This window comes from Neofelis nebulosa, chromosome 15 (assembly GCF_028018385.1).
Source record: "Neofelis nebulosa isolate mNeoNeb1 chromosome 15, mNeoNeb1.pri, whole genome shotgun sequence".
NCBI classification, from domain to species: domain Eukaryota; kingdom Metazoa; phylum Chordata; class Mammalia; order Carnivora; family Felidae; genus Neofelis; species Neofelis nebulosa.
The window spans coordinates 30289716-30314899 of NC_080796.1; the positions used below are offsets into that span (position 1 = coordinate 30289716).

At 42.1% G+C, this 25184-nt stretch overlaps 1 protein-coding gene across 1 annotated transcript in view; it reads right to left on the reverse strand.

Annotated features, from left to right (window-relative positions):
- Positions 1-25184, reverse strand: part of C15H1orf21 (chromosome 15 C1orf21 homolog) — a 238433-nt gene that overhangs the window by 173311 nt on the left and 39938 nt on the right. The window lies entirely within an intron of this gene.

A 25184-nucleotide genomic window follows, 5' to 3' on the forward strand; every position in this document is an offset into this window, starting at 1 on the left:
AACCACCCATTATTAGAAGCTGGATAACAACAACGTTCTGTCAAGAAGACTGAAAACCAAGGACAGAGTGTATAGGGCAGTGGGGAGGCCTGTCCACTGGCATTAGAAGAGTCCATTAGAGGGGCGCCTCGGTGGCTCAGTCGGTTAAGCGTCCGACTTTGGCTCAGGTCATGATCTTGCGGTTCGTGAGTTCAAGCCCCGCGTTGGGCTCTGTGCTGACAGCTCAGAGCCTGGAGCCTGTTTCAGATTCTGTGTCTCCCTCTCTCTCTCTGACCCTCCCCCGTTCATGCTCTGTCTCTCTCTGTCTCAAAAATAAATAAACGTTAAAAAAAAAATTTAAAAAAAAAAAAAAAAAAAAAAAAAAAAAAAAAAAAAAAGAAGAGTCCATTAGATAGATGAGGCCAGCACACTGCATACAAAGAACAAGCCCTTGGTTCAAGCCCTGACTGGCTGAGCACTCTGAAGTCCTAAGCAAAAGACCTGGCCAATGGAATGGATGATGTGGGTGCTCCTGGGTCACAGGAATGGGGAAAAGTGGTGAAACGGACAAATGCTACCTCTGACAGTGATGTTCAGAAGATGACAGGCATGTAAGTATCAGCATGTTCTGCGGATAAATGGAGACGAGGAAGAGAAAGCAAATGGAGACACGATGGAGAAAAGTAAGGATACCAGTCCTCAATGTCAGTGATGGACAGCTATGGAATTAAGGGCACCTGCTGGCATCACAGATGCAGAACAACTGATTTTATACACCACTTTACCACTTGCAGAGCCTTTCACACAAACTGGCCCTGTTGATCTTCCAGGGTCTTCACTCGTGTCTTAGAAGACACCACTAGTAAGACTCTAGATACCTGTAAAGCTAATCCAGATCTAGGGTGCTCCCCATGTGTGGAAAAAAGGATGTGCTACTTTTAGAAAAAGGGGTAGTGAACCATTTTATTTCCTTTGCTTGAGAGTAACAGTTTTAGTGAACAAAAGAAATCAGTAAGAGTATCAGAGCATATTTGATGGTATTTATAACATCTCTGACCTTAGTACCTCTTGTTGGCACATCCACAGCTCAATTTCTATTGAATGTCTACACAAGCTGCATTTATTTGGGATGTAAACCTCCGTAAAGGGATCCTGCGTCTCCTGACAGTGCTAGCAGAAGCCTGAATGAGCAGAGTGATGGCTGGGATTTGGGGATTCACTGAGTGACTTCCTTTGACCGCTTGCTAATCCCTCCACTTCTGATCTATTTCTATCACTAGCTATCAACATGATTTTGAATTCACTTTGTGCCTAGGATGTCTAAAGAAAAGTGGTGATGGTTTCCAGTCTACTGTGGAGGAAACGTGTCTTTCTCTCAGGACACCTGCTTGCGCTGCATTCTTTGTTGTGGAGGGGGGCTGTGTGTGGAGCCCCAGTGTGGAAAAGTCCTGAAGAACAAAAAGAAATGAAGAGAAATGGGGTGTGAGGAAAATACATGCTGGCGCAGCTGTAGGGGGCTGAAGAAACTGGAAGCAGCCGGGCGGGGGGGGGGGGGGGGGGGGGAGAGGGAAATGACGGAAGAGAAGGGAATGGATGTAAAAGCATTTATGAAGACTTTCCACACCAGGTCAACTCAACCTCTATACTCTGCTCAAAAGCATCAGGTTTCTAGGAAGGCTTTGGTGTTTCCTGTTCCGGCTGTTTGCTCTCAGCTCTTCACTGCATCCTCATGGCCTCCTATGTTTGTTTCCTGAACTAGACCATGAGTGACAAATGCAGGGACTCTTACTCACTTAAAAAAAAAAAAAAATCTATCCCCCACTCCCAGTACTGACTGATGGATGCACAGAAGATGTTCAACACATGTTGTCAAATAATATGAATCTTAAAAGTGGAGAAGGTGCTAATGAAGTATGCCAGCCATAACAATCCTAGGGCAGTTTGGGGATCTTAAAGCAATATACAGCACAACAAATAGTCATACAATCCTTTTATAAGAAAGGAGAGGCATTCAGTCACTGGGAAGTAAACAAGGAAAGCTGCAAGCAGTCCCTTTCAATATTCCACAAGGCCAAACGAGGCACTTTTTATAAACGGCATCAATTAATTCCTTCAGGACACAGATTTAACAGGTTTTACTCTTTGACCTAAAAGTGTTCAGGCAAACCTTCAGAGAGTCTGATTTACTCTTCAACTTCTCCAGGAACAATTTACATTTTGGAAAAATATAGCCCAATCTGTTAAAGTGATGAACTTCTTAAAAGTCAGGCTATTTACCAAATAAATTACTCCCCAGATCACTTTGTAATCTACTCCTCTAGGGAAGATGGTAGAAACTAACACTTAAAAGTCTGGGACCCTGGAAAAGTCTCTATAATGTCATCATTCTCCAGAAAGGGATCAAGATTCAGAAACAAAAGTACTTCACAACAAATAGCACAATGCAATACACATAGGAGGCAGTTACATGATGTTTAAGTAAATACAAATACTGCTAAGATTCTGGGATATTTTTAAATGTTTATTTATTTGAGAGTGAGAGAGTACAAGCAAAGGAAGGGGCAAAGAGAGAGGGAGAGAGAATCCCAAGCAGGCTCCACACTGTCAGTGCAGAGCCGGATGTGGGGCTCGATCCCACAAACCGTGAGATCATGATCTGAGCCAAAATCAAGAGTCGGACGCTTAAGAGACTGAGCCACAGTCTAGTTTTTAATAAAAAAGCATACACTTAACTTTATTTAAGGAATGGGAAAACCTCTAAAACAGAGAAACTTATTACAAATGCCATCCTGATTCCTATTTATTTAAATTTGTCACAAACTCATTTATGAAAGAGCTAACTCCTCACACTTTGTAAAGTTCCAGCATGCTATCATTTTGTTTTCTGACATAAACTTTAATGCCCTTTAACTCTGAATTAGTCTGAGTTTTATTCTCTCAAAATTATTTTTATAGGATGTATTTAGAAATCAATAAATGAATGAATTTATTATGAGAAAATTTCCAATCTTCTATGATAACTGGCAAAAAGCCAGATTGTTGGAAAAGCCAGAGCTGGTATAAATAAATGAAGATATTAAATTGAAATACTTTTGGAGTTGTTTCAAATTATAGCAGAGTCAAAACCATATCCATTTACTATTCAGTATACATGTGCCAAGCGTAATACATAGTTTTTTACTGCTTCAAGCAGTCTAGACCTAGCAGTATATATGTTAATTCCTTTTATCGGTTTCCCCACTGGGACCCAGCACAGATGAATGAAAGACTAGGAGATTGTGACAAACCTTTTCCCCCTATCAATCTTATCAATCAATCCCCTATCAAAATTCCTGAAGAGAAACAAATATTAGCAGAAGACAGACAAAAAGGCAAACACCACTGGAATAATCTGTACACACCACAAAACAGTAATACTTCCTCTACTGGGATCAGTTATCCAGGCTTCAAATACCACAGCCCCCATAAAGCTCCATAAAGGAAGCAACACAGTCCCCTTGACCAGGTGACTCAATTCCACCTACAAAGGCTGAATGGGACAGTTAAAAGAACCTAAGTTTTGGAGTCAGACAGACTGGGGAAAGAATGAGGCTCTACTGTTTACCAGCTCTGAGACCAGCGTAAGTTAATCTCTTAAACCTCAGTTTCTTCTTCTATAAAATGGATATAAACACCATCAACCCTGTAGGATAGTTCTGAGCATTTGAAGTGATATCTACAATGCCATGATACCAATCAGTTAGTAGATACTTCACAGAAGACAGCTATCATTAAAAAATAAGTGAAAATGTATCAGGAAGTATACAGGCCTTAGATGATAAAAAATGGCTTTCTACCCAGCTTCAGTCCCATAAAAAAGCCTCAGGACCCTTCCTTTATCTATGTAACAGCTCAGAACACACCAGACTGAACATGGGGAAAGCAAGCATACTGACAGACGGCAAGATACCCATCCAACAGGCACAAAGAATCCTGCACAGATGCACGAGTCCAGAAGAGTCTGGGCAAGGCAGGACCGGGAGAGCAGCTTGCAGATGACCGAGCTCCCACACCAACATCCATGTGAATGATCACAAAGAGGTCAGACTGCCTGTGGCAGATGGATTCTACTTCAGACACCACCGAGAGACAGAATGTATGGAAAACATTTCTATGTGACTCGTTAGCCTCTACCACCTCCAGCTGGAATCCGTGCCTCCTCCCTCTGGGTTCTGCCAGCACTGGGCTCGCTTTTCCACAACAGAGCTCCTTATAGTCTATTTGGTGTCAGTCTACGTGTCAGTAGGGCATGAACTCCTGGAAAGTGGGTAACCAGTTTTACTCATTGTTGCTCAAGAAGTATTTGTTGAACATACCAACTTTCCTCTCCAGATGACAGATGCAATTCTAGACACTTCTATGTCCCCCCAAAAGCTCCTTCCTTTGAGTAAGAATTAAGTTCAGAACATCTGTAAATATCTTCACAGTTTGCTGCTTTATGCAGCAACACTGTCTTCTTGTGGAGCATTTATACACAACTCTCAAATACTGGCAGCAGGGCTATCATAATTATAAGGCAGGAGATAGCGTCAAACCAAATGAGCATCATCACTTTTTCCAGAAAGCTGTCCCAGATAACTTCTGCCTGGTTTGGTCTTCTTTCTCTCGTTAAATGCTCAAACCATTCATTCACTTCTTCAGTCAACACTTACTGCTGCTGTGGGCCAGCATTAGATTAGGCACACCTGGACACATAAAAATATACAGATGAAAGCATTTCTCTCCGATGGAGTGACTGTTGGGACAGTAAAAGATGAACAAAGACTGCAATACAAGAAGCTGATATGGCCGGCACCAAACCAAGCACTGAAGATCAAGTTACAAAGCGTCTCTGGATGGATTCCAGAAAGTCTGCGCAGAAGGTACGGTTTGAATTGACGCTTGGAGAATTTTAACATGAAAAATATCAAATCTGGGACTTGTGCTATCATAGCTGTTTCTAAACAGGAAGAGTAGGAATATCTTTATGGTGAATGAATATAAACATATCATAACCTTTCCAAAGGTTATCAGGTTTCTAACTTGTAAGTAAACTCTTCATACTGCCCTTGAACTCTTTGCTATCATAATGAGATTGCCTAATTTGGTTAATTAAGGAAGCTACATTTCAGTGGGAAGCAATGAAAAGAGATCAGGTATCAACCTGACAACTCTCATCAAGGAAGACCCAGGCTCCAGTATGTATGTAATCTACACTCTACACTATACTTACAGAGAATTAGGTACTTTCTTCATGTGTTCCTGTGGGGTATTAAAAATTTCACAGTGAAAACTCAAAATGAATAGTACTCATAATGTCCCCAAATCTGAATGTTACATGTGTATTCACGTATGACCTCCTTCAGCAGGTATTTATTCAGGGCCCAGCATGTGCCAGGAGCCATTCTATGTGCTTGAAATACAATGGGTACAAGAAAGGCTTGGAGCTTTTAGTAGTCATGTTGAAAGAGGTTTACAGTAAATCTTAATATTAGCAATCCCAGAAAGGTAACCATTTGTGCTTGACTTTCATCAATGCCCCCAAAGCAGGAAAATATTGGGGCCAACATAACACCCATAAGGGAGAATGTATAAAAGGAGAATTCTTAATTTGGAATGGGGGTTGGCCATTTCACGGCTACTTTTTAAGACTTTGTCTTCTCAAAGTATGACATGGGGGACCAAGAGGATTGGGATTCCACCTAGGATCTTTTCAGGAATGCGCAATCTCAGGCTCTACCCGCGGGCCCCAGAATCTGCATTTCTGACAAGATACCCAGGGATTCGTAGGCAGGTAGAAGTTTCAGAAGCACTGTTCTCAGAGGTTTTATTTACAAGTCCAATTACAAACAGGTCACTTTACATCTGTGGCTAAATAACACCTCGAGGCTCCTTCCAACTTTGGAAACAGCCCTGTGAACAATGGCACTGAAAGTCTGGAGAGAGCCCATTTGTTGTTTTTAAAATGTCAGGTCATAGGTTAGGGACAAACTTACAAACATCTTTGTTATTTTTAACAGTGGAGCTTTGAGGAATCCAAAATTCAGATGACAGGATAGTTATATGAGACACACAGGACATATTATACTTCATTAAACTCTAATTCCTACTTTCAGAATCTAGACTGTATTGAAATAAGGATATAATTAACTAATTCAAAACGGCCTATATAAAAGAAATATATTTACTACTCCCTAATTTCTCCAAAGAATGCAGGTGTCTGAGAACAGTTTTGATTTGCTTGAGATCAGTGGCTTCTAATTCAAAAAGAGTTTAGGGAAATCACAGCGTTGAACTGGATGCCTTTTGAGAGATCCTTAGCTCTTCCACACGCTATTGATACTGGGTTATGTTGCCCACTGCTATTTGGACCTACCATCAAATTAATCTCTAAATATCTGTGACTGTAATTACTGATTCTATTTATACCTACTCTGATAATAGATTATCCATATAAAATTAAAGTTTTCAAATCTACTCAACCATATCATAATGAAGTGTGTCAAATATATCAAAACTTGAATGACTTTTTTTTTAAGTTTATTTATTTTGAGAGAGAGCTGGGGAGGGGCAGAGAGAGAGGGAGAGGGAGAGAGAGGGAGGGAGGGAGGGAGGGAGGGAGGGAGGGAGAGAGGGAGAGGGAGAGGGAGAGAGAGAGAGAGAGAGAGAGAATTTCAAGCAGGCTCTGCAATTGTCAGCGCAGAGCCTGACATGGGACTCAAGCCCACGAATGGTGAGATCATGAGCTGAGCCGAAGTCAAGAGTCAGATGTGTAACCGAATGAGCCACCCAGGTGCCCCCAAATATATTGAAACTTGAAATATTCTCCTTTTTCCTTTGATTTGCAGTTTCCACTACTGGATAAGAATTTAGTTTTACACGTACGCAATTTCCCTCTCGCTGCCTTTCCAAAAGTAAAGAAAACAAAAGAAATGTACTCTCTGTATGTATTTTTAAGTGTTTTCCTTGTGGATCTGCTACCAATGCTACGTGTTTAGGATGGCTCACTCACAGTCTCCACATGATGCATGTCATCCTTTGACCCATGCAATATTTTGTTTCCTATGTTCAAGTTGAGAAAGAAACTTCAATCTCTCTAGCTGCTGGAAAGAAAATTTAAATATAATCTCTCTTCTCTTGCACAGTTGACTTTCCAAAATTGCAGTTTAAAAGCACATTCTGGGAAAAGCAGAAAAGCAGCTTCATTCATTAAACTCTAACTTATACAGACAAAAGCTATAAAATATCTGGCACTCACTGTCTCTTAATCCCTAAAGTTTCACACATGAAAACAAACAGCTATTTCTTTTTTTTTTTTTTTCAAACAGCTATTTCTTGAAGAACAAGTCAAACACGGCAGTTGTAAACAAATAACCTACTTAAAAAAAAAAAACAGTTTGGGTAAAGATTTCTTCAGAGATTAAAAAGGAATACAGGTGGCGGTGTCCAGCAAAGTCAAAGCTTTGGAACATAAGAGAGGACGTTAACATCGGTGCATTCAGCAAACTAATGAAAAGACAAAACACTGACACCTAGACCAATGTTTACACTGTGCTGTTTCCTTCAGGAAAATGAAACACTAGTTTCCAGAGAAAGGCAGATCAAGTAAAAATATGTTACTAAACTGCGTATTTGTCAATACTTCAAAATCGTGTAGAAAGCAGAGAAAGAATCACAAAGCAAAGTCAGAAGCATTGCTTTCTGCTCAACCTGCACCCAAGACACGATGGTGCATTTACCTGGGACTTCGTGGATGCCAAAGTCAGTTAGTACTGAGTTCTCCCCTCTGTTCAGAGAAGCTCTGGAAAAGGGGTTATCTCTTCAGGATAAGCTTGGCTCTAACACGACTCCAGCTGCCTTTTCCCAAAGTGATGTACACTGAGGTCTTCACCACTTAGAGGCGTTTCATAGCGTGCTTCCCAGCTCTAAGGTTTTTCTAGAAACAGACTGTGGCTCCTCCTCAGCCAGCTTGTTTACCATTTAGGAGGGAAATGACCCTGGCTGTGTAGAGACCAATGGGCTCTAGAACACAGCAACCCTCCCAGCAAAGGCTATATGCTTCCTTCTGACTGAAAGTTTTCCATTCATGAGGCCAGGGAAAGCTTTTAAGGCACAAACAGAGGTGAAGCAAAGCTACTAAATTTTTTAAAGGGCTTAAAAATTGCTCATCAAATTATGCTGGGTCACAAGAAAAGAGAGCTCAAGAGGGGACAGGCTGAGAGAATAAACAAGCAACATACAGTTTTTGCTCCTACCAGGTATAACCTGAACAATGTCACCAATCCTGTGGGACACTGTAAATAGCCATTCACAGAATTTCCTAGAGTTGTTAGCACAAAAAGATCAACCAAAGTCTGTTCTGAGCCACCAGCCACATAGATGTATCATGTAAAGGTATACAAATCATGGCTTTCTGATGTGCAAACAATGCATGGAGTGGTTACCCCTCTTCTGGCCACCATATGAGAGTCAGGATGATGAGGCAAATAAGACCCTACTACTATACAAGCAGAAAAACACATAACTTACTTCGCAGGGAACCCTTAATTCTTCTGTTTCTCACAAACACAACATTATCCAGTCACCCATATGCAATGGTGACCCACCGATGAGAAATTCGATCTCCCTTTGGACTGATAAGAGAGCTGGTCTCATACCCGCCCTTGCAAAGGAGGGGAATTTTGCTCTGCACCAGTCTTTGGAGACCCTAGAATCCAAAATCTTTTTAAAGGGAATAATAAGCCCTTCATCAGAGATATGACAATGATACCATCCTTCCTGCCAACCAAACCTTCTACCTTGTTAATAAAAAGTAAGCTCCATAGGGCACCTGGGTGGCTCAGTTGGTTAAGTGTCCGACTTCGGCTCAGGTCATGATCTCATGGTTCGTGGGTTTGAGCCCCGCGTCGGACTCTGTGCTGACAGTACGGACCCTGGGGCCTGCTTCGGATTTTGTGTTTCCTTCTCTCTCTGCCCCTCCCCTGATCGTTCTCTGTCTCTCTCGGTCTCTCAAAAATAAATAAACGTTAAAAAAAAAAAAGTAAGCACCCTCCAAAACTCATTCCACAAAATTCTCATCAGAAACACTTCTACAACACACACGTACATGACCAGGACTTTAAGAAGCATTCCATCCACTACCCAAGGGTAAATTTCATCTCAGTAGTTAGGTTTGTCTTTGACTTCTGATTTCAATGTCACGAAATATTTTGCCTCCCAGGAAAAGCAAAAGATCACTTGGGGATTAATGCTTCCATTCATCTCCAATAACAAACTAACGTTAACATTTATTTCTAAAAACACAATTATTTATAAAGAACGTAATCACTCAATGGAGCATTTGCTCATTAAGTTTATAAACATGGAAAACCTCAGCTTCAGATGCTTATAATTTGCTAATGCCCTTTCCATGAACTTGGAGCAGAGGAGACTTTTGGTGTGCAAGATATTCACTTCGGGGGAAATTCTGCTGCTTTTAATGCGTTTGTTTTTGAGCATGTGGTGTAACCACACCTAAGTCTTCAGAGAAGTGCGTATGTGTATAGAATTCTCTAGAGCCACGAAGCATACAACTATTGATGGGTACGCTGAGATTAAAACCAGTGTTCCAAAATTGGTGAAACATATAAAATTTTAAAAAGAACAGGTATGGCAATTATTTTTATGAGATTCATTTTCTTCAAATCACAGCTTTAATGAGCAATTTCTATACTGGTGAATTCAGAGGTCATCTGAAACTTCTTTTTTTCCCCCCCATCCTCATTTCTGATTTCAAAGAATAAAAGAACTCATTAGCACAAAAAAATGAGTTAGGTTTTCTCCCTGACCTTTATAAAGACTTTCATCCAGATGAAATTTAATTAAGTTTAATATAGCCATGGACATAGCAGAGGACAGGAGAATTAAAGCAAAAGGACAGGCAATTTGGTTCTATGTTTATTTTGACAACTTTTATCTAGCTGTGTGTGTGTGTATATTCGTGCACACCTTTGGGGTATCATAACCTACAAGGTAGGTAATTTACTGGGAATAGCATCTCTGCTACCTGTCACCATAAAACTCAACAGATTTTTCTTTCTTTGTATGATGACACTGTTGACATCCACTAAAATGCAACATTATTGGGAAGACAACATATTCTATCATGAATCCCCTTCCCTGATTCAGTGCTACAGGTTAGCTGGTTAGGCACCTAGCACGTTCTAAGTGGGGGCCAGGGGAGTCCAGGAAAGGGCAATAATTAGCATCCTACCTGGAGGGGCACCGGGCTTGGAGGGCTCCCCAGAGGCCTGCACCCGATGCTCTCCATTTCACTGATGCCGAGGAAGCCGGCAAAGGGGCATTTCTCTGATTAAACCCTAAGTGAGGCGCCTGGGTGGCTCAGTCAGTTAAGTGTCCAACTTTGGCTCAGGTCATGACCTTGCAGTCTGTGATTTTGAGCCCCACATTGAGCTCTATGCTGACAGCTCATAGCCCAGAGCCTGCTTCGGATTCTGTGTCTCCCTCTCTGCCCCCACCCCCACTCACGCTCTGTCTCATTCTCTCTCTCTCTCTCAAAAATAAATAAACTTAAAAAAATATTTTCATAAATAAATAAATAAATAAATAAATAAACCCCGAGTGACAAACCCTTCATGGGGCCGCTCTGCAAGGTGACCCACACACCATCCCCTCGATGACTGTACCAGGCATCCACCTACTACGACCTCACTGTGCTATCTTCAAAAAAATGACTCATACGCCTAGAATTGAAGGCACCACACACCCCAATTTTACCATGAAGATACCTCCCTCCATCTTGTGTTCTGTCTTTACCCATATCCTGCACACTAGGCAGGGAGACTTTTCTGTGATTACAAAATCCAATGCAAGTTTCCTTTCCTATTTTCAGGACTCAGGAGAGTCATGCCTTTTCCACCATGGAGCTGGCAAGATGAAGTTAGTTAACCCTGATGGAAAGCTATATGGAGGCACAATCACACAGTAAGATACATACTCACAGCTGCCAATCTGTGGACTTATGAATATAATCGAGATCGAGATCTTAATTCTGACTGGTATAATGTTGAGATCATTACCAAAGGCTTTTCCAACTAAAAATGTTCTCAGAAGATTTAAATAATAATTTTCTGGAAAAAATGGGTCCATTATCAATACCAAGTTCAGTGGCCCCAGGGGCAGTAAGAAATCTTGTTAAGTCCCTATTTTCATTGCTTTTAAAAATACTATAAAATAAGTTAAAAATGAAGTTCGATCCACTAAATTCATTTTTAAAATACATATATTTAGGCAGAAAGTTTAGGAAGAGAGTAGTCTTATTTCAAACACTTTATTCACATATTTTAAAGGAGTCACTACGAAATGGGAGAGAACAGAGAAACCTAGAAAGGGAGGGAAATAATGGAGTCACCAAAGAAGAAAAACTTCTACTTGAAAATGGTCTCTCACCTTCCCCTCCCAGTGGCCACTCAAGACACATCTCCTCTTCTCAGAAAATGGGATCCAAGAGAAAAAGAAGCCCTGTGGTCTCTCTGCCACTATGTCCTTGAAAGAGCTCAAGATGGCACCCACATGTAGGAAAGGAAGATTCTCTGGATGCTCAGGTCAGCATGCATTTGGCAACCACTTATTAAACGCTCATTCCACCAGTATTGGACAAAAGCTAGTCTCAAAGATGCTCTGAAGGTATTAACAGGGTATTAACAGGCCCTATAAACACAAGGCAATTAAAAACAACAACACTCAGTGGCAGGATGTACAACCGGCAGGGTGAGCATATGACAGAAAGCACCCGAGTGCTCTAGGGGACCACCAGGGAAGCCTCTGAGAGAAGGGCCATCCTTAAGACCTGAAGGAGAAAGTGGCATTTCCCATGTTGTCAAGATGGGTAGGGCAGGGTAGTGGTAAGGTGTGGTGACTTCCACGTAGAGTGAATATATAAGCAAAGCCTAGGAGATTTGACAAATATGTTGTGCTCTAAATAGGTCTGAGGAGGAAGTGTCAGGAAATTAGACTGCCTAAGTAGACCAGGGCTGCCTAATGAAGAGCCTTGCTAAGATCTTATAATCCACTGATGTCAACAGAGAGGCAAAATGGCCAGATTTCTGCATCACTTCTGGGAACAGAAGGCACTGAGCGAAAGGCAAGGAGATCAGTAAGAAGGTTCACGGTGGTAGTCCAGTAGCCACGTGAGGGGCTGTGAGCATCCAAATGAAGGCATTGTACCAAATAAGAGCAGGACACAGGGGTAACCTTTAGGATGATGACAGTCTGATGACCACTTAGATGCAGGTGTTCAAACAAAGAAAAAAGTGAAATCTGGGCTAAGTCAGAGGTATTTGACATGGAGAGGATAATGGGTATATGGTAAAATCATCACCCCAACGTGTTATCTTTGAGGTGGTGGTGGAGATAAAGACCAGACAAATGAATGGATGAGGCTGAAGCATAGGACAGGCTGAAGCTGAGGACCAGACAGCAAATATGAAATACCAAACATGCAGGTAGAAGAAAAAGTCATGAGGATCATGGACCCTTAACCATCTTAGATCATGGACCCTTAAGTTCTGATAAAAGTCATGAGCTTAACCTCCTAAAAAATGTACATTTGCAAATACAGAAAAGGCACTAAATATCACAAAAATTATAGATCTTCTGACACTCGTCTATGAACTTGCAGGCTAAGAACTCAGTATAAAGCAAGAAGAGAGGGGGGCTTAGGAAGGAGACAGTTAAGACAGAGGGCACAGAAGAAACAGCAACATCTGCCAACTATTTCAGACTCTATAGTGAGTGTAGACCACTCTTTCCAGAAATGTATATGAAGTAATGGGCAGTATGGACAGGGCTAGGTTCAAAGTAGAGTTTTGGTCTGCTGTTGTTTTTTAAAAAATGTTTTCTTACAAGAAATGTTAAATATATTCAAGGTAGAGAGAACATCTAATGTAGCCCCTTGTACCTATGTCTAAACTTCAACAATTATCAGTTCGTGTCACTGCATTCCTAAATATCAGTATGTACCTCTAAAAGGACCACACTAAAAAGACAAAACCATGTTGGCATTATCACATCTTAAAAAATGAACAGTAACTCCTTAAAAGCATCAAATATCCAATAGTGTTCAGCTTCCCCCCTATTGCCTTACATGTTTTTATTGTATTTCCAGTTTGTTTAAATCAGGATCCAAATCCAGTCCATATGTTATAACTGGCTGACAACTCTTTCAGTCTCTTTTAACCTACATGTTCTCCTACATGACTGACTGACTTTCTCTCTCTCTTTCTTTCTCTCTCTGTCTCTCTCTCTGTCTCTCCCTCCTTTCTTTCTTTCTTTCTTTCTTTCTTTCTTTCTTTCTTTCTTTCTTTCTTTCTTTCTTTCTTTCTCCCCTTGGTCATTTATTCTGTAAAAGTATTTTTTTTATGGTCGCATCCTTGAAGTAACATGCAACATTCATCTGCTTCTTCTATATCTTATAAATTGATATCTAGACATAGAAGTTTGATTGGATTCTGGTTCAATATTTTGGCAAGAATACCTCCTACGGGGTATTAGATTTCCACCAGGAGACGTATAAGTAAGATTTCTGAAAACATGGGGCTGACAAGTCAATGCTTATCTGCTATGGGAAGGAAGCCCATGAAAAAGGTGAGGGTGAGGAATGGGAAAAAGGACAGCCTGAAAGACAGTGGATGGTAAGAAAAGAAACAGAAAATGTAAAAGTAATTGCATATCCTACTCATAAAGCACTGCTCTGTAGGACCATTTCAAGCAACCCCAAGCATCTCTCCATAAAATTAGAGGTAATAACTGGAACCCATCACAGTAATCCTAAAGGCTTCAATAAGAAAACTTCCGGGGGTGCCTGGGTGGCTCAGTCAGTTGAGCGTCCAAGTTAGGGTTCAGCTCAGGTCATGATCTCATGGCTCATGAGTTCAAGCCCCGCATCGGGCTCTGTGATGACAGCTCAGAACCTGGAGCCTGTTTTGGATTCTGTGTCTCCCTCTCTCTCTCTGCCCCTCTCCCCGCTCATGCTCTATCTCTCTCTCTCTCTCCTCTCAAAAATAAATAAAAACATTAAAAAAAGAAAAAAAAAAAAGAAAGAAAGAAAGAAAGAAAGAAAGAAAGAAAGAAAGAAAGAAAACTTCCCAAGAAAATTCACGAAAAAGGAGTATACCATTTAGGAAACTATTCTGTCTTGTAACCACATATCCCAAATAATCACATCTCTCGACTTTACAAGGCAAAATATTTAGCCAATAATATAACATAGATGTAATTATTCCAGCAATATGGTAATAAAGAGATCGATCCAAAGTTATATAACCCTTTTCATTAATTTTCACAATATCCTCACATGACATTTTTTCTAAGGACCAAAACTTTCTTAGACAAAATGCACTTACACAAAACACAAGCTCCATAAATAGATGCCCCCTAAGGGACACATTCATTCTACCAACATGGCCTCTCAGAAAACCTGTCTTACTGTCTGTGACTTTTCTCCCGTTCCTGCCTCAAAAGAACAAATTCTATTTCAACATCTATAGCAAGTATGTTCCGACTCACCGAGTGTTCCTGTGCACTATAATTACCCTGCCATTAGAAACAAACGCCAGGTCTGAAAACAAAGCATGTTTTAATGTGGAGTGCAGTAGTATCAGGTAAAAGGGGCCTCAGATAAATGAATAGGTTTTTCATCATAAAGTTTTATATTCTAAAAACATTCATCTGAAAACAAGCCTGTTTTTAATGCATTTACAAATGCATCAATGAGGGGATTTCATTAGGATGAATGGACAAGTGAAAAGTTAAGAAATGCTTCCCAGATGTCAGTCCAGAGACCAGTGACAGTCTACCATGGAATGAAAAAAAAATAAGGGCAACATATTAAATTTTTCATAAAACTTTACTCATCCATCGAGGCCCAATTCAAACATTGCCTCTCCTGGGAGGTCTTTCCATACCCATGAGGTACAAACCCGCCATTTTGCTACTGTCCCATATTGGTCCACATGTAATATAGCACAGATCACACTACACACAACCATTAAACAAATACCGTATTCATACTAGGTGTTTACATACTGAGGATACAGTAGGTGAGAGGAATCGTTTGGCTTGAAGAGTGCTCTGTCTCCCTGCATGGGGGACCATGTGATACCTGGGTATTAGACACAAACCTCTGTTCGGCGTTTATCCCGCATTGTTGAATGTTTGGATAAAGCATTTTCCTCATGTTCCTCACCACAACCTTGTGAGGCAGACGGGAAGGATAAAGATTTTATATTCTTTTGTACATAAGGACATCAGATTCAAATGTAACGTGACTTCCTCAAAGTCCCACAGCTCATAAGTAGTCCCCTAGAAACCAAGTCCATTTTGAGTAGATGAACGAGAGGGCCAATGGACCAAGGTGAAAGATTTGAAGTCCTCCATTGTAGAGACTGCAATGATCAGGCCCTGGGATCTCATCAGGATTGTCCTCCTTGGGAAGCAGAGCCCTCTAGGAACATACAGGTCAAACAAATTGGGATGAAAGGCATTTTAGGAAGCTGTACTCCCCCCTGCACCAACCCCAAAGCAAGAATTTTTAACTGAAAAAATTTTCAATTAACTGGCCCATTCTATAAAACTGCCCATATACAGCCTCAACCTCAGGACTGGGCCTTCTTGCCTCCTGCCCAGGCTGGACCGGAAGGCTCTAAACACAGTGGAACCCAGTGCACTTGGGCTTTGCTTGGATTTCTGTGCCTGATACCTCTATTTTAGGGACTCCAGGCCAATGGGAACCCACCTTGCCCTACGATCCCCTATGCAGCTCTACAAATGGGAGCTAAAGGGAAGGGATAGAATAATGGAGTACTAGGGACTCATAGACTGTCCCTCCAGGGAAACATGGGTGCTGGGGAGGAGGGATGTGGACCCCAGAGGAACAAATCACCAACAGTGTAATTAAAAAGGTGAAGAATTTTTCCAATGTCCCTTAAATAACACTAAGTAAGCAACCCATCTTTAAAGCTACTGTGTTTATAAAGGAAATTCTGCAGGGTGCCTGGGTGGCTCAGTTGGTTGAGCATCTGACTCTTGGTTTTGGCTTAGGTCATGATCCCAGGGTTGTGGATCGAGCCCCACATTGAGCTCTGCGTTGACAGTGCAGAGCCTGCTTGGGATTCTCTCTCCCTCTCTCTGCCACTCCCCTGCTCATGCTCTCTCTAAATAAATAAATAAACGTTAAAAAAAAAAAAAAAGGAAATTTTGCTTTGAAGGCTCCAGGAGCCCACCACAGAACATATGTTCATGATGACCGTCACTGTCACTTAGAGAGAAGGGAGGAAAGTTAACATGCAATTTATAGTTAACATGCAATTGTTAGCCAGTGGAATATTAAATCTGGCATCCAGCGGAAAACCCAGAATTCTGGATTTTAAAACCTGATAACTACTCACATCAGAACAGCCATAGCACTCCTAGTTCCAAATGTTGAAAAGCAGGTTAGGTAAGATCTTACATTACACATAATAATCTCACCCAGGTCTCTTTATGCAGGGCACACAGGAACAGTCCACAGAAATAAAATAAATTTGCACATAAGGAGTAGAAATGCCAAGTATATGATTAAGGGATTTTGCACCTAAACCTCAGGGAAGATTCTGCACACAGGGGAACTCCCTTCAGGAAAAGGAGCAGTAAAATAATTTAGGTGCTTTTGTTCATGCTTTCGCATTCATGTTTCACATTTCAGCAACAGCATATTACTATTATTATTATTGACGTCAAACTTCAGGGCTTCCCGTGTGGTTAGAGAGAATGGAGCAAAGTACATTAAAATGTCACACTTAGCATTAAATTATTTAAAAAGTTGATGATCACAATATTACGTTCTGAATCACTGGCAACAACCACACAGAGCACTGACCTATCCGATTTACACATTAATGTGAACTGACATACAGTCACAGTCTTTTGATTCGGAACTTTTTCCCTCATGTACACAAATATTTTTGTTCCTCACAGAACATCTCCAGGAAAAAGGAGATAAAGACCAATGGTAGAAGAATAAGAACTTTAATCTTAACCATCAAGTAAGTGGGTTAGGGTCCTGACAGTATTTCTAGATATAATCAAAATCATGACCCAGTGAACAAAAATAACTTTCTCAATCATTCAGATCATGGGATTGGAGCCAGGCAGGTAAATGTCACAGGGAAACTAATGTTCAGTGTAAGTAAAGCTCTAATAATCCCAGCTCCCTTGAGCTGCTCTGTCCCTAGAGGTTGTCAGCCAAAGGAAGAGAGTCATCACCATTTATGAGGGTCAATTGGTGGTAGACACTTTACAGATGTCACATGTCACATAATCTTTATCATAATCCTGTGTTAAATACTATCTCTACTGAGCGGATGAAGAAACAGAAACTCAGAGATGCAAGCTACGTGACTAAGGTTAATGCTGGTGGAACCAAACCCTGTGTCAAGTCTATCTGACCATAAGATCCTTCTCAACTCAGAGACTCTATGATTATGACAATTGTTATTAACAACTACCATTTTACTGAATACTTATTCTATGTGAGGCTCTAAGCAATGTACATGCATTTTCCCATTTAACTTCATCACCACAGCAATAAGAGATACTATTATTCCCATTTATGGATGAATATACTAAGGTTAGAAGAGCTGAATAGCTTTGCAAGGTCATCCGAGAGTGGGGAAAAAGTCAGGATGTGAATCAAGTTCAATTTGAACTGAAAATCCACGGTGCACTCAACTCTAGGGCTATTCCAACCACTGCCCAAAACACAACCGAACAGAGTGCAATTTCGCTGTTTTGCTGTGCCATTCACAGACACCTACACGTAATATTACTAATAAATCCCAGCCCCTATAAACATCGCGGGCTGCTGGACATGAACCACTGCTAAACAGGCCTCCACATTTCTTTTACTGTTGTCAATTTTTTTGACATGCTTCTAAACCAAGTCAAGAAAATTAATCTTACCTTGGGTTCATAGCAGCTTTAAACACACTAAGAAATTTCCAATGAGCTCAAAACTGTAAATCTACTAGACAGGATTGTCCACATTATTTTCTTGTGCTATTCATCTTTTATTTGTTCTTTTTTTTTTTTTTAAAGAGAGAGAGCAAGCACAAGCAGGGGAGGGGCAGAGGGAGAGGGAGAGAGAATCCCAAGCAGGCTCCACGTTTGGGGCAGAGCCTGATGCAGGGCTCGATCTTACCACGTGAGATCAAGACCTGATCCGAAATCAAGAGTCTGTTGCTTACTTGACTGAGCCACCCAGGCACCCGTCTGGTGCTATTCATCTTAAAGCAAGTTTCATTCATGCTAATTTTTACCAAAGCAATCAATATCTATTGTGGAGAAATCAGATATAATTTCCTAATATCCTAACAACAACCATCTTAATATCCAGCTCAATGGCTCCTCTGTTTCATGAGGCTCAGCCCCAGTCAGAACTCAGAGCAGAAGCAAGGGGGGAGTCTGGGTGGCTCAGTCAGTTGAGCTTCTGACTCTTGATTTCAGCTCAGGTCGTGATGCCCCGGGATCAGGAGATGGAGCCCCATGGGGGGCTCTGTGCTGAGCACGGAGCCTGCTTGGAATTCTCTCTCTCTCTCTCTCTCTCTCTCTCTCTCTCTCTCTCTCTCTCTCTCCCCGCCTCTGCCTCTCTACCCATCACTCACATCCCTGTCTCTCTCTCTCTAAGGAAGAAAAAAAGTAGAAGCAAGAAACCTGTCTAATATTAATTCTTGAGGGTTTGGTTTCTTTAGAGACATTTATTTATTACCAAGCTGAATTCTTATTTGTAATTTTTGCTAAGTTAACAACCATAAAAACCTTAAGAATATCATCAGGCTCACTTTTTATCCTCCCTTTTCCTATCATCTTTTTTAGGACCATCTTTCTAACCCCAAAGCATAAGATAATGCTCACTAATAAATGTTGAGTGATTGAACTCAGGTGCTTTACAAATCTAGCCATTGTTGGCCAATAACTATTTTAACTAAACCACTAAACTTTCTCAAAAAAAAAAAAATGCAGTCTCTGAACTTCTCTAGTATCTTATAAATGTGGTTGTATTAATAAAAGACTTCGACGTGGGAATTCTGATGGAGTGACTTGGAAAAAAGGCTTTGGAGTCAGATAGCTCTGGGGTAGGGTCTGGACTCTGTTGCATTCCAGAAAATACTACCATCCTCACCGTACCAATGAGGAAACTGTGGCCTCAAGAGGTGAAACAGCCAACGAGTGGTCGAACCAGAACTCAAACCTGAGCGGTGCAACTCTGGAGATCCCAATGATGTATCTTCAGTGAGCAACAAAGCTTGGAAAGAAGTCTCCGTAGTTATCTCCCAGCGAAGATATCTGTGTTGCTTTTAAAGCAACCCTATTCATGGGCTCTCTGCCAGTTGTAAAAAACTTCTCAGAAACTATTCAAGAATGAATACAGCCCCTACTCTCAAGGGGCATACAATCCACTCAAGGAGTCCAATCTATCAGTAGTGCTTCCCTACCAGGGGCCACCAGCGGATTCTACGTGTGCCAAGATATTGTCTCCTTTGTTCTGTGCATCCCCCCCGCCCCAACCCAGGCCCAGCCAGTCACGTCTGGCCTTGAGCAACCCTGTCTATTAACCCCACGTGCCTTGCCAAAATGACCCTTGTCTATGTGTACTGTGGAGTGAGAGAAGACCGGGAAGCACACACTACGACCCTGGAGAGGCCATGCACGAGAGGGAGAGCCGCGTTCAGGGCTCAGAAGGCGAACCTAGGGACCTCTCTGGGTGACCCAGACATGCTCCAAGATCCCTCTGGCTCTCAGATTCCTGAAGGGGAAATATAATAATCGGCAAATGAAATTTTTCTTCTCAGCACGATACCTGCTCAGGACTCCAGGGTAACACAGAGTTTGGAATTAAGTTCTAGCTTACATTCACCAGGAATGAGGAGGAAAGTTGACTTTTGAGAGAGCTAAGAATGTGACCTCTTTATCGGCCTTTTTGTCCCCCCCTGGGAAAAGTCCATAAAATGGTGTTATGGCTGCAGATTAAACGTTAAGTTCCTCTGTGCCCCACCCAACAGGCACGCAAACAACCTGACAAGGCCAGCCTTCCAGTCCACCATCACCCCACAGCTGCGGCTACCTTTACCCCCAGGGTGTGACAGCAGGGAAACATAAAGAAGGCCCTCAGATATGATAGGAACCAAACATACAGTTAAGATAGGAGGAAAAACAGGAGCAAGGGAAGGCCTGGGTGGAACTTCTTACTGAGAGAACGATTTCCTTATTCATTGTTTGCTTGTGTTCCTGACACAAGAGCTCTGATTTTGTGTTTCAGGTCAATTTTCTGAGTGCCTTTTGGAATGGGCGTGATCCGAAGATCAAACCACTTTTTGTACTTCCAGGATGATTCGGTTTCCTGAAATGAATAGTTGTTGAAACGTACGCAGTGAGGGAAGGAGGAAAGACGGGAGGTACAGAGACTCCTTCCACAATGAGAAGGAAACATTTTTAACACTTTCATCTTCTGAACAACAATTTCCAGAGGACTGCCCCACCCCATCCCAATGTCTCACCCCCACAGGATTTCTCTTTCATCAGGTCTCCTCCTCTCCACAAGGACTAGAAAAGGCTCCCAGCTCTCAAAGATTGCGCATGGCTGGCTTCTTCCTGCCCTTCAGGTCTCAACTCAAAGGCCATGTCCTCAGAGGGACCTTCAAAAGTAGCCCCTTGCAACAACCTGGTCACTCAGTCTCACCGCCTGGCTCCTGACTTCACAGCACTTGCCAGTATCTGAAATTATTATATACAATTGTCACTTTACTGGGTTATGGTTGCCACCCCCTCTTAGAACAGATGTTCCGTGAGATGGGGCACCTCTTCTGCCTTTTTCACAGCTGTATTCCCAGAACAGAGGCCAATGCCCGCCACCGCTAGGTGTTCAATGCACGAATGAGGGAGAGCCAACGGGGTAAGAGAACGGAAGAAGTCCCAGGAATGGTAACAGGGGGGAAAAGGCAGCATGTGTTCTAACAACTAATAGACTCAGTGGGGAAAGAAGCAGTATGCGGCAGATCAGACTGAGGTTCCGACCTTCGGGGAAGCATGCTGCTAAGTCATGGGCCCCTGTGGTTGGGCAGAACAGGGTTCCAATGCCACTCTGCCCCAGATCCACACAAGTGATGACTTCTCTGGATATTTCTAATGGGAGCTCAACTTCGCACACACTCCTCCTCCACCCCTCCCAAACGCACACTTTCCAACACTCCCAGCTCTTCAGGGCTCAGACTTCAGCCCTCCCTCCTGGCCGTATCATTACACACATCATAAAGAAAACAGGCGCCACGAAATGAGAACTACCCTCTCTTCCCGGCAACAATGTCACCAGCCTGGCTGCATCTATTCCACCTCCTCTGCCTTCCAACTGATTACAATACAGGAAGTGTTCCTTCTGCTAAGACCACCCTCCCTACCCCTCCTCACCTACCAGGGACTTCTCTCCTGTAGTCATCCCCTTTCTCCTACATCACCAGCACCTCCTTTCCCATTGGATCGTCCTCATCTTCACATTCTATTTTCTTCTCTTCGTAGCCCTGTTGGGCCTTAGTCCCCACCATGCTATACCATCATTAGATTGTTATAACTCTCCCTGCAGGTCACTGGAGCCATCGGAAGCATCCACGTAGGCAAACAGTATGTTTGTTGCACTTTACAAAGATCGGCATATAAGCGGCCTCACGCACGCACTGCATATTTTCAATCAGACCTTTCTCAGCTCCTGGCAAAGAGGAGATTGGGAAAGAAAGCCTTCTGCATACTGACCCTTCTCTCTGCCAGCCCAGCAGGGAGCTCTGAGCAGCGCCCTGGGCAGCCTGAGCAGAGGGAAAAGGATTTTCCATGGGCTATGCTACCGGAGCACAGCAGGGAAGACTCCAGGGCATGGGTGACCACTGTGCACGCACCCGACCCCCATCCTCCAACCCCCCAGAGGACGAACTGCCAGAGCCGCTACGCCACTGGAGGCCGAGAGGTGGCCGGGCACTGCTTGCCTCGTACCTGCCTAACGACTGCCCAGAGTGAGGAGGAATCCAGGGCCCTGAAAGAAACTCACCCAACCTGTGTCTGGGGACAGCTCAGCAAAGGGCTCCCCGTATGGCTCCCTGCTCTACAAACTGGAGACAACAGAGCTTGTACCTCTCGGGTCTGACTTGGATGCCCCTGACCCCAGTGACAAAACTCCATGACCGAATTAAGGTTTAAAAAAAAAAAGAAGAAAGAAAGAAAGAAAGAAAGAAAGAAAGAGAAAAAAGAAAAAAGATCCTCAGACCTGCCTTTTGATATCAAATACAACAATAAAAAATGGCAAATTCAGGACTCCGTATTCTCTTTCTTTCACTAAAAACAAGAAAAGCAAAGCAGAGGGGTTCTTAATAATCTCAAGGATTCTGTAAAATCTCTCTTGTTCTCCATCTCATTCTTTAGCAAATGTCTTAACTCACCAAAAGCTTATAAATTTTGCAAGGATGTGGTGCTGTATTTTTCCTCCTTCTTCACAGAGCCACCAGATCTCAAAAGAAGGAATGATGAATGGGTATAGTTATAAATACTCCAAGGCTAATGAGAACCAAAGATGGACTGTAGAAAAAGCTGGTATTTGGAGGCTAGCTCCTGGTGTGTGATTGAGCTAACAGGTCCTGACCTCATATAAATTCCAGAGCTATTTTATCAGATAAGAAAAACAAAGCCGAAAAGCACTCATAAATTACTGTAACTTCAGATTTCATCAAATATTATTCAATCAAAGAATGATGATTTTCAAAACATGGGTAACAGACAGCTAATTAAGATATAAATTATATTTATGGATATTTTAAGCATTTTAATAGAATGGCTATTTGTCACTCCATTAGTAGTGGGGGAAAGAGAAACGTCAAAGTCTTACAGTGTTCTGTTTGAAATAGCAACTCCTCTTACATGAGAAGGGGCTCAGAGCAGAGGACACTCAATGGAACATGAGGTAGGGTTGACTGACTGGAAAGTTTGCCACCTGTACCGATATGTTCCTGAGATCACAGATTTTAAGTGGATGCTGTCTTGGGTTGCCAGAGTTAGAGGGGGGAAAAAAATCACCAGTTAAATGTGAATTTCAGATAAACAACAGATAATTTTTCAGTATATAAGTATGTTTTAAAGAATATCACATGGGCTATGCTAAAAAATTATTCATATCTTTACCATACTGTATTTTATCTGGTATACCTAATGCTACCTGCTGTTCGCTAAGCCGCTGGAACATTTCAACTGAGTATTAGAATAGCAGATCCCTCTCAGTACCTTGAGTTGCCCTCAGACCAGAATCCAGTAATTCTTTTGTGCCAGATGGTGCCAAATGTGACTAAGCAGACACCTCAAGACAACATCCACAGTGTCCATGGAAACACGCTCAAAAACTGTCTGACTGCTTTCCTAAATTAATTTAGAATCATACAATCACAGAATTTTAGAATTGGGAGACTTGCACAGATTCCTCTTTTTTAAAGAAAAAAATTATGTCATTCCCCAGTGCAAATAACTTTCCTACAACCAGTTACCAACGTGGGAGTTAAGGAAAGTGACGTGGGCACCACATTTAACCACAGGAGAGCCAAGAAGATGCCAATGCCTCTCCTGCCCCAGAATTTATTTATTTTTCCAATGCTGGCAACTTAAGAGCCCTTTTCCTAAGTGGTGATATAAACAGAGAAGAAATGGACTATGAGCTCCTTGAGGACCAGGTGGGTATTGAACTCATCTGTGCAACCCAAGTGCTTGGTACTTGGTGGGCACTCAATGAATATCTGATGAATTATTGAATGACTGTGTAGTCTGGAGTCACTGAGACCACATGTATTGGTTGGGAGAGATAAGGAAATGGGGAAAAGCAAATAGGAGGGGAAATCCAGGAACAGGATAATGGGAGAATGCAGGAGGAACATAGCTCCTGCCCTCAGGCCATCTAACGAGATTCTCTTGTTTGTCCTATCCCAGTAAAGATGCAAAGAGTTATCACCCCCTACATTTGGGCCCTCAGGAAAGCAGCCTGACTATAGCCCAGGGTCAGCTCAGACCCAGCTGCTTACCCCCTCTAGGACCATTTTATCCACCAGGGACACAGGCACAGGTAGTGGCCCACAGGCTCCCACCAACCTATAGAAAGATCTGTGACCCAAGGGAAAAAGAATCAGTTCCCGAATACAAAAGGAAATTGGAACTGTCAAAATTAGCAAATGTTTGCTTACATGTCTACAAAACATTACTTAAAGTCAACAAACACAACTCAATGCTCACATTGTTAAATACAAATCATATTTAATGTGGAATATGGGTATATTTTATTAATTCTGATACAATGTTAAGTATGACTAGCCTTCACCAGGTTCCTTCCTGCCCCCATCTGAAGCTGTTCTAATGTAAATTACCAGGTGGACCACTTCTCATGACGGTTAGAAAAAGAATAACTTCTTCTGGTCCCTCCTTGCCTCTGATCTGTCTCTTCCTCAAAGCTGTTCATTGACTTTAAATGCATCTTCATGCGGCAATCTGTCTACCTGTGAGGTCTTATACAGTCTCCTGCACAGTGATATGCCACATGAAACAGCTAAAGAATTCAGTGCAGGTCCTCTGGGAGACCACTGGAAAAAGTTCCAACGGTTGAAGAGGTGCAAATACTCAACATGGTATTTAAAGAGCGCTCACCCTGCGTAAGGTACTACGCTCAGTCAGTGAGATGCTGACATCTCATAACATCCACTGAAGAGGGATCTAATCTCGTCTTCATTTTACAGACAAGGAAACTGAGACTCAGAGAGGTTAAGTATCTTGCCCTAGGTCACACAGCTGAGTCAAGATGTAAACCTGGACGACAGGATCCTGTTTTAGGTAAGTTGTTAATGGCCGCAGCTCTGGAGTCAAATGGACAAAGGGTCATTGCCCAAGAATGGTTCAGACCTATAAAAATGTTAGGATGGCCATGGCCCAAATGAGCTAAGTGTCTGAGGGAAAGGGCACGGGAGTGAGGGAGAAGAGAGACAACCAAACAGATTTTTCCAAGCAAGGATGATAGAAAAGGATGATGGAAAGGGAAGATGCACACTCCTCAAACTGAAGGCAGAGCTACTCAGCCTGTGTTTTGG